Genomic DNA, 9608 nt, shown 5'->3' with positions numbered 1-9608 from the left:
TCATCATAGAATAGCGAGGAATGAATATGCGTAGCTCAGTATTATTGACAATAACCGTGCCACATTATTTTGGAATATGTGCTAGTCAGCCCTCTATTTTAAAGTAAATATAATAACACAACAACTAGAAGCTAATTCTCGATGTTGGGTCTATTTACATCTGCCCCTTCACCTCCCATTTTCACAATCTGGAATCCCCAGCATGGCTCTTAAGTACACCAGAGGGCCATAAAGAGTTTCCTTACCAGCTCTCCAGACTTCTGATCCCAATTTTACTGTTTCAACAGGACTAAAGTTTCAATCAAATCTAAAAAGGAAGATGACATGCAAAGCAAAAGTGTCAGCCCTGCAACCATTTTCTTTCCCCCCTCCCTGGCACTTTCCAGGGGCTGCCACAGTGAAGCTAGTCGAGCTGTGGGAATGGGATGGGGGAGGAAAAGATAGCTAGAGGATTGTAGCCATAATAACGTTCTTTCCTCTTAGAACTGAGAAGTTTCCCACCAGGTGCGAGGAGGTGGGAGCTGCGAGCAAGCAACAGTTGGACTGTGACCTGATTGGGCCATGTGGGGGATTGCATGGGCAGGAGAAAGAGAATTCTACTTTTAACTAAGGGGGAAACCCGAGGAGGGTTTAGAGTTGGCTTTCCCCAGATGTGCCAATATGACATGCCTAATAAATCGATACTTTGTGGAACGTGCCTGCCTTGGAGTTCTGATTCTGTTGGGTGTGCTACATGGAACCCTGACAAAAAGACCACATCGAACGCTGTCTTCGGTCCCGTAGTGCTGTTTATTTCTGCATCAACTTTGTAGGAATTCTTAGAATTTTTTTTAAAGGTTGTTATATTCCTGGTTTTGCTTGTGAAGGTGGTCTTGGGGGAAAAAAAGGGGGGGTAGATTAAAAAAAAGTATTGCAAATGATTAGAAGATGTAGTAGCTGCCAGTTTGCCTTTCGGTAAACGGATATTCTGTGACTGGCTACGTGCATGTTTGGTGAATGGACATTCCAGAGCCGCTGTGGCGCAGTGGTTAGAGTGGAGTACTGCAGGCTACTTCTGCTGATCACCGGCTGCCAGCAGTTTGGCAGATCGAATCTCACCAGGCTCAAGGTTGACTCAGCCTTCCATCCTTCTGAGGTGAGTAAAATGAGGACCCAGATTGTTGGGGGCAATAGGCTGACTCTGTAAACCACTTAGAGAGGGCTGTAAAGCACTGTGAAGCTGTATATAAGTCTAAATGCTATTGCTATTGCTATACTCCCCAAATATCAGATAGACTTACTGTTCCAAAAATGTTGGAGACTCTCTGCTTTTGATGGTCATTTGGATCCTTTCAAAATGCCAGGCCTTCTACTAGACTATAACCTGCAAGTCACTCAAATCAAAGGCTGTGCACGAAGCTATGTGTTTGTGGAGTCCCTCCTGCTCATTGTTCAGAGAGGTTTCCCTTCCCCTCCAAATTGTCTGATAGCACCCTGGAACTTGGAATGTGACCAAATGTTTGCAAATTTACTACCAGTGAAGACACCACCTTTAGTAAACTTGCCCGTCTTTTGATTAATAAAGGAATCGCAGGCATCCTGTCTGTATCAATGCAGGTACTCCTCGACTTACAACAGTTCATTTAGTGACCGAAATTACAATGCCACTGAAAAAAGTGACATGACCATTTTTCATACTTTAACTGTTGCCGCATCCCCATGGTCATGTGATTTACATTGGGATACTTGACAACTGGTTCATATTTATAGTGGTTGCAATGTCCCGGGGTCATGTGATCCCCTTCTGGCAGACAAAGTCAATGGGGAAGTCAGATTCATTTAACAACCATGTTACTAATTTAAGAACGGCAGTGATTCACTTAACAAATGTGGCTAGAAAAGTCGTAAAATGGAGCAAAACTCACTTAACAAATTTCTCACTTAGCAAAAGGAATTTTGGGCTCAATTGTGGTCGTAACTCGAGGACGACCAGTATTATATTTGCAAAAGAATTTCTGGGCACACTCTACTTATATAATCCATTGCCCTGGGAGATTCATCTAGCATCTTTCTTATTGGTGTTTCCATGCTTCTATTTTTAAAAAGTCTCTCCTAGTTTCTGTCAGCATTTAAAGTTTATTTAGTGGGCTCTTATCTATTACCCTAGTCACATTTATTTATTTATTTAATATGGGTGTTGGTTTAAAAGATTAAATCAACTCTGAGCAATTAAGATTTCCTCAATGTTCAACAGAACTGTGTTATGTTTCTCCCTCTGTTGTTAATTGCCAACGGTGCACAAGGTCTATATTTTACACTGGCCAAAATGCATATTTGCATTGCAAACACCTCGGTTCTGCAGACATTGTGATCAGAAGCTAATAGTGCTAAAGAAACCCATGAATGACCAAAGCCATCCCTTGTATGCACAGTTTACAGTAGGATTCACGTTCCAATGAGACTCTAATGCCTGATTATTTAAGGTAGAGCTGAAATAGTGATGCTAGCTCTGGGTAGTGGCTGCAAATATAGATGAAGCTTTGCTCACTCACCTGTCGCTCACCTCCCAGTGTGCAGCCTGGTTCCTAACAGGCCATGGACTGGTACAGGTCCATGGCCCAGGGGCTGGGAACCCCTGCTCATATTAGGATGGAATGTGCTTTTTTTAGGTCTGACGCACAGGTGCTCCATGAGTAGACAACAAATGAGTCTAATTTTTATGATCTTGTCCCTTATGGAACAGAAGATACATTGTGTTGGGTGGAGTTCAGCCACAGAGTGTATGCTTTGCCTGCAGTAGGTCATATATCTTTATGGCCTGGTTAGAAGAAGGAATGTCTACCTGAAACCTGTAACTTTTGGCTCTGACAATACTGAGTAAGATGGATCAGTAGAAAACAGTTTTGTTGTAATCCACCAGCGGCCAGCAGAGCTGGCAGCAGATTCGGACAGTGAGGAGGTTGGGGAGGAAGATGCCATATGCCAGTTATCAGCTGCCTTCAGAGTCAGACATCAGTGAGGCAGACAAACAGCTGGAGCCTGTTCCCAGTGTGCGCATGTGCAGAGTTGCCAGACGAAGGGAACAGCTAAAGAACAGGGGTTGACTTGGGAGTAAGGCCATAAGTGAACGATGAATGACCCCTTCCAGAGGAAATAAAAGAGGAGCAAAAGGGGAGTGTGCAGGAGACAATTAGTTCGATTAATTGGCTTGTGACTCTCCGAGACTCCTTGCCAAGTTTTGCAGATATCGGCCTGTCAGCTCTTCAAGCCAAATAAGGTCTGTGACTGTAAATCCTCCCTTGAAAGACTTTCTGGATGTGAATGAGCAGAATTCACAGTAAATAAAAGAGGTTTTTGTCAGGACCAGGAGTTTGCTTCATGCTCTTGGGAAGCCTAGGTCAGAACAAGTTTCCTATGTTTCTTCTGTACGAAGAGCAAAAAAATTGGACCAAAATGCTGAACTGGGCTACTGCATGCATGATGCATTTTACATGGAACTTTTTACTGAAGTTCCAAGCCAGATGTTCAGAATGAAACATTCTGCTTTGTAGCCTTCCTAAAAGCTCAAGTGGGATAGTGGCATGTCTCAGAATAGCATTGTCCCTAGAAGTCTCTGGTATGCCCATTTCATAGGGGTCACTGAATTGGAAACAAAGACTAGTTAACATAAGTAGCAGACTTCATTTCATGAGGTTACTTGATCCATTGCTTCTTATCTCCTTGTCTTTCTCTTCATTCACTCTGGGTGCTAGGAAGGCCCTAAACCCCTTCAACAGAGATACTCCTCAAAATTCAGGCACTGAGAAATATCCAATTAGAGCCACACACAGAGCTATTTCCGGCTGATTTCATTGAAAGCATCTGTGCTAAAATTCATAAGGTTCCATCGCAATACTAAACTTGCTGGCATTTTTCTCATTTGGCCCAGCTGGTCTGAGCAGACGGCCCTGTGACATCCCATTTTGGCTGGACTATGTCAGTATGGTGAAAGGAAGATGGGACCCATGCCATAAATCAGGCATTATGGAGGAGGAACTGGCAAGGTTGGCGGTAGACTGCAGGGGTGTGCACATATGAACCTGTTGCAAAGCTCCTATCTCACGTGAAGTCCCTTCTTGGGAAAAGTTTCAGATCATAAGAGACAAAATAATACAACCGAACAACTGAATTGTTAGTGAGTTCCTTTACTCGAACTCCTGCATTGTCCTGTTGAGCTCATCATTTAAACTACAGTGATTTAGAAAAATATTTCTTCTTATAAAGCAAAAGGACCATAAAAGGTAAATGTAAAGGTTTCCCTCGCATATACATGTTAATTGTTCCCAACTAGGGGTCAATGCTCATCTCCGTTTCAAAGCTGAAGAGCCAGCGCTGTCCGAAGTCATCTCCGTGGTCATGTGGCCGGCATGACAAAACACCGAAGGCACATGGAACGCTGTTACCTTCCCACCAAAGGTGGTCCCTATTTTTCTACTTGCATTTTTACATGCTTTCAAACTGCTAGGTTCGCAGAAGCTGGGACGAGTAACAGGAGCTCACTCAGTTATGCTGCACTAGGGATTTGAATTGCCGAACTCCCACTCTTTCTGATTGACAAGCTCAGCGTCTTAGCCACTGAGCCATCGCGTCCCCTTAAATGGACCATAACTTATACTTAATACATAACAATACTTAATACAGATAGATAAGCCTTAAGATAATTTGATTTTATTTGTATTTACAGTATGGCAAACGTATTATATTTAATGCATTTAGATGAACATTTCTAAGATCTATGCTTATTCTCAGAATATGTGTCTCAAAGTGTTATTTATTCACTTTTCTACATGTTCTCTTATTCTGTTATCTTACTAGATAAAGCAAGGTAAGCTTGGCACGGTCTCAGATCACCACTTCAAGTTTTTCTGCTGTTTAATTAATGTGGGCTTTAAATAAACTAGACTAGGTACATAGACTGCCCTCATTGAAATGTATAAACACAGTGGAGTGAAACATGCATTATTTTCTCCCTTGAGTCAACTTTTAGACTTCTGGGGCTTTCCCTATCCCACTACTCTCACTTTTCTTTCATTCCCGCATAAATTTCTGTGGTGTATTTTGTGTTCTTTGAGGGCTATGGATACTTACAGACTATTCAAAGCTGCTTCTCTGAGTGGGATATAAATCAGGATAAGCACACTGCTAAATAAAATATGGCAACATAAGAGTGTTTTTGGTTTAAAATAGATCTTGAATCATATGATATGAATGAACTCTATGATTTGACAAGGATGTATTGACTCATGACTCTGGACAGCTGGATTGGGGAAGAAGCTCAGAGAATGATAGGATGCAGGTCTCTTGCAGAAGCAAAACAGGCCTGGTCTTTAAATAGCACTCATTTATAATTATATCCAAGTTACACAAAAGCAATTCTATTGAAAACTATGGTAAATTGTTGTGACTAACAAGCATTCTCTCTTGTGTCTTTTTTTATTCTTTACAGAAATATTTATAAATTTATTATTTTAATTAATATTTGTACACAACTTACATTCACTTTTTGTGAGATGGGCACAGAGATGGTATTCAGCAGGTTCTGACCAGTTCTGGAGAGCCCGTAGCGGAAATTTTGAGTAGTTTGGAGAACCAGTAAATTCCACCTCTGACTCGCATCTATTCTCTGCCTCCCGAGTCCCAGCTGATCAGGAGGAAATGGGGATTTTTCAGTATCCTTCCCCTGGAGTGGTGAGGGAATGGAGATTTTACAGTATCCTTCTCCTGCCACACCCACCAAGCCACGCCCATAGAACAGGTAGTAATTTTTTTTGAATCCCACCACTGGATGGGCAGCCATATAAATTTGATGGATTTGGATTACAGAGCAAATCTGTTTATGGCTTTGAGTCCAGTCTAACATCTTGTGTCCTACTGTAGTATTATATTGTACTAAATCATCAATGTGAAATTACTTGACATTGGTGTATAGAAAAAAAAGTATTTCTTCTAAAATGAGGGCTGCACTTAGTCTTTGAATCTTGTGCCTAGGACCATACTTCAAAAGATAGGGCAAGGGGCCAGGCAAAAATGATGCAATTTGATACACAATTATCTTAAAATCAAATATAGTTAAAATAATTACCCTCTGTCTAAATTTTTATATTTAAGGATTTCTCTTTCTGTTAGACACTAATAAAATTTATTAACATTTTTTTGGAAGACATACCCAGACATTTGGGATCAATCCAATCCTGTGATCTTAAGTAGGTCGTTTTTACTGAACATTTGCTTATTCATTAAATTTACATGACTGCCACTTCTCGGAAATGTGACTCTATGAAACCGATGCTTAAAACATTCTTTGAACATGGAACCTAGTCTATGTTCTACATTGGGGTTCATCTTATGACTCTGAATAGGTTATAGCTAGTATGTTCAGTGATAAATGTGAGGAATAGTAATGTTTGACATTCAGGACAACCGAAGATCCCAATCCCATTGGGGGGGGGGGGGGAGAAAACATGTAAAGAATCAGGCTGTGAATATTCAAATTGTGGCCTCCATCACAGCCTCCATCAGCTTTGAATGCATCATTATAAAATCTCCTTCCTAGAAAAATGTGACACAATCTTGAAGAACCTCTATCACACATGTACTTACTTCTCCTTTTAATATGGAACCCAATGCTCAGGAAGTTTCCTTCTCATTATTCTAGAACCTCAGAGGTCTTCTTTGCCCCCACTGCTTTCTGCACTCTTGACCAGTGAATGATTAAGCAAACCATTGACTAGATAATTGCAAAGCACCCGAGTGGCTGCTATTATCTCTGGGACTCTTGTCTGTTATTGCTGAACCATTGTGGCAGGTAATGACTCCATTGCAGCTGAGTGAACATACTAATTATCTGGAGAGAGAAATGTTCCTCAGGATCCTCTAACAGGGCAGGGTAGATGCTGAAGACCAGCTTGTGACACAGCTCTCCTGAGATGGTTTAAGCAGAAGTCACAGTCTTTAATTTCCTGAGTTTATTCACCAATGTCCTACCAAATTACATGAGGTATGTTCACGGATTCATGCTTGGATACTCTTGAGATTGTGTTAGTGAGGAAGGTCAGCCTTGATCCTAAGCAGTGTAGCACCTGTCCAGTGGCCCCAGTACAGGCATGCCTGTGCGTGCTGGGAGTGCCAGGTACTGTTCCGTTACGGTGCTCCGGAGGGCCCACATGCCCTCCTTACCTGTATTTGAGCCAATCGGGGCTTCCGCGCACACGCACGGAGTGTACGGCACCTGTGTGATGCTCCATCGAGCAGCTGGAGCGTCGCAGAGCATTGCGGGCGGTATGTACGCATGTGTGTGCTGTGTGCGTGCATGCAGTGGACACCCTGCCCCATTGCACCGTACTGGTTGCAATGGGATCCAGAACTCACCACTGCACCTGTCTCAGAAAGAGGATGAGTGCAGTGATGGCAGTTTCCTGGTGGCCTTCTTTTGTGTTCTCTGGACATTCCCCTCTTTTGGTAGAGAGAGTTTTATGTGGTAAACAATCTTTCCTGCACCTCCTAAACAGACTTGTGTCCTTCAGGCATGTTGGAGGACACAACTATCAACCAAATGGCACCTGTAGATGGAACCGAAAGAAGTGCCTCAGGCCATCCACTTGTCTTGGGCCAACCCTGCTAGTAAGCAAATCCTATTAGATACAACAGGCCTTAATTGTGAATAGAGAAATTTAGAAGTAAGTATCCCTGCCATCTTCAAGTGTAGGAGATATATGAGGGCACATTCTTAAAAGAAGGGAAAGTCTGCTACTAGAACAGAACAGAATGCAGTTCGTTAGGGGAAAGTGTACAAAGAGGAATGAAACCAGCTCTGTGTCATGTAGTGCCCTTGGAATGGGCTTCAGCTACAATTCTTATCATCCCTAGCCAATCTAGGCACTGACTTTGGATGATGGGTGTTTCCTTTCAATGTATGTGGAACAGTGCTGGGTTCCTATCGGTTCGGATCGGTTCAGCCGAAGTGGTAGTAGCTTGGCGGCCTGATTCACTGGAACCGGCAGCGACCCAGGCCTGCCACGCCCCCAAACCGGTTCTCCCGGCAGCGCCTTAGGTGTCGCCATCTTGTTTTTTGCTTTTGCACACGTGCAGAGCAATTTTAGTTGTACTGTGCATGCGCGCGGGGCATATCCCTCAGCAAACCCACCCCTGATGTGGAACATATAAGACATCGTTGGTCTATTGTTACCCTTTTCAGTGCTGTGAGGAATGGAGTGGATGGAGGAGCAGGTGGCGTATTTGAAGCAAGGCACCAGAGATCTTATCCTTGTTGAATAATATGCTTTTGGTTGCACAATAAGTAGGAAATCACTCTGCCAGCACAGACCAGACAGTAGAGGTATGTGCCAACTGCCGTTTCCTGTTGCTGCTTAGGTGATAGTGAGGGATCGTTTAAGCAGAGGTCCCCAACCTGTGGGCCGCGGGCCACTACCAGTCTGAGGCCTATTTGCAACCAGGCTGCACGGCACACAAGTGTTGTGGTGCAAATGGGGCACTCAGGCCCCTACTTACTCAAGTGTCAGAGGTGCTTGGGGCCCCACTTGTGAGCGTTGGAAGCTCTCTCGACCCCACTCACACAAGCAGCATCCCATCCCCTGCTCTAGGCCACCAACCCGGAAAGATTGGGGAACTCTGATTTAAGGCCTCTTGCTTGGGATAGCTCTGCTTAAAGTCCCTGCTTAAAGATTTGGTCTTCAATTGCTGATTTAAATTTAGTACGTTGTTAGCTTGTCCTACAAAAGATACAAAGTTGACTCTGTTGTTGCTTGGCCATTTTCTTTATACCTATGGGATGAAGAACCCTATTTGCATTCATTTAACAGTCACCAAACATGTTCCTTGGTAGCTGATAGGCCATCAGAGATTATGGCTGATGATCCCAGTGACTCAGATGGTGGCTCTTTGGCTGACACATCTGGAAAGGGACAAAAGGATCTATGAGTCTAGCCATGTATGAAGGCTAGCCATGCTTGCTTTTTGAGTGTTGTACTACAGTCTGCTTTGAAGCCTAGCAGGATAAACTAAGATGGGATAGTGGGGTAGTTAGTGGTGGGATAGAAATATGACCTGCAGAGGTCCAATTTCATGCTTGAGGTTTGAAAATGGTTGCACACCTGCCATTACTGCTTTCACTTCTACTTCTTGATAGGTGGTGAAGGAGAAGAAAGTTGGGCAGCTCAATTTGGAGAGGATGCCTTTATCATTCATTATCTGTGTTAGGGAAAAGAGTCAGTCCCTAAATTCACGTGGAACAGGCTGTGGCTTTCCTTATGCAAATCTTTCTGCAGTTTGACAAAGCAGCTTGATACTATTTCATGAATAGGATTATTAGAGGTTGGTTGTCTGTGTGTTTGTTATAATCATATTGTGCCATTTCTCAAAAAGGTCTGTTGTGTCTGTTGGAGGAAGGCCAGGGAAACTACCAGATACTGGGCAGATTGAATTGGGGAAGGAGAGGGGATGGGACCAGAAGTGGCTTGCTAATTTTTTTACTACCAGTTCAGGTGCATGGGCGTGATACTTCTGCACATGTGCAGAAGTGTTCAGGTGGGTGGGCGGAGCCTCCTGTCCCCACTACTACCGGCAGCAACCCA

The sequence above is a fragment of the Natrix helvetica genome (assembly GCF_964273705.1).
Source record: "Natrix helvetica genome assembly, chromosome: 1".
NCBI classification, from domain to species: Eukaryota; Metazoa; Chordata; class Lepidosauria; order Squamata; family Natricidae; genus Natrix; species Natrix helvetica.
Note: the sequence above shows the minus strand (reverse complement) of the source record.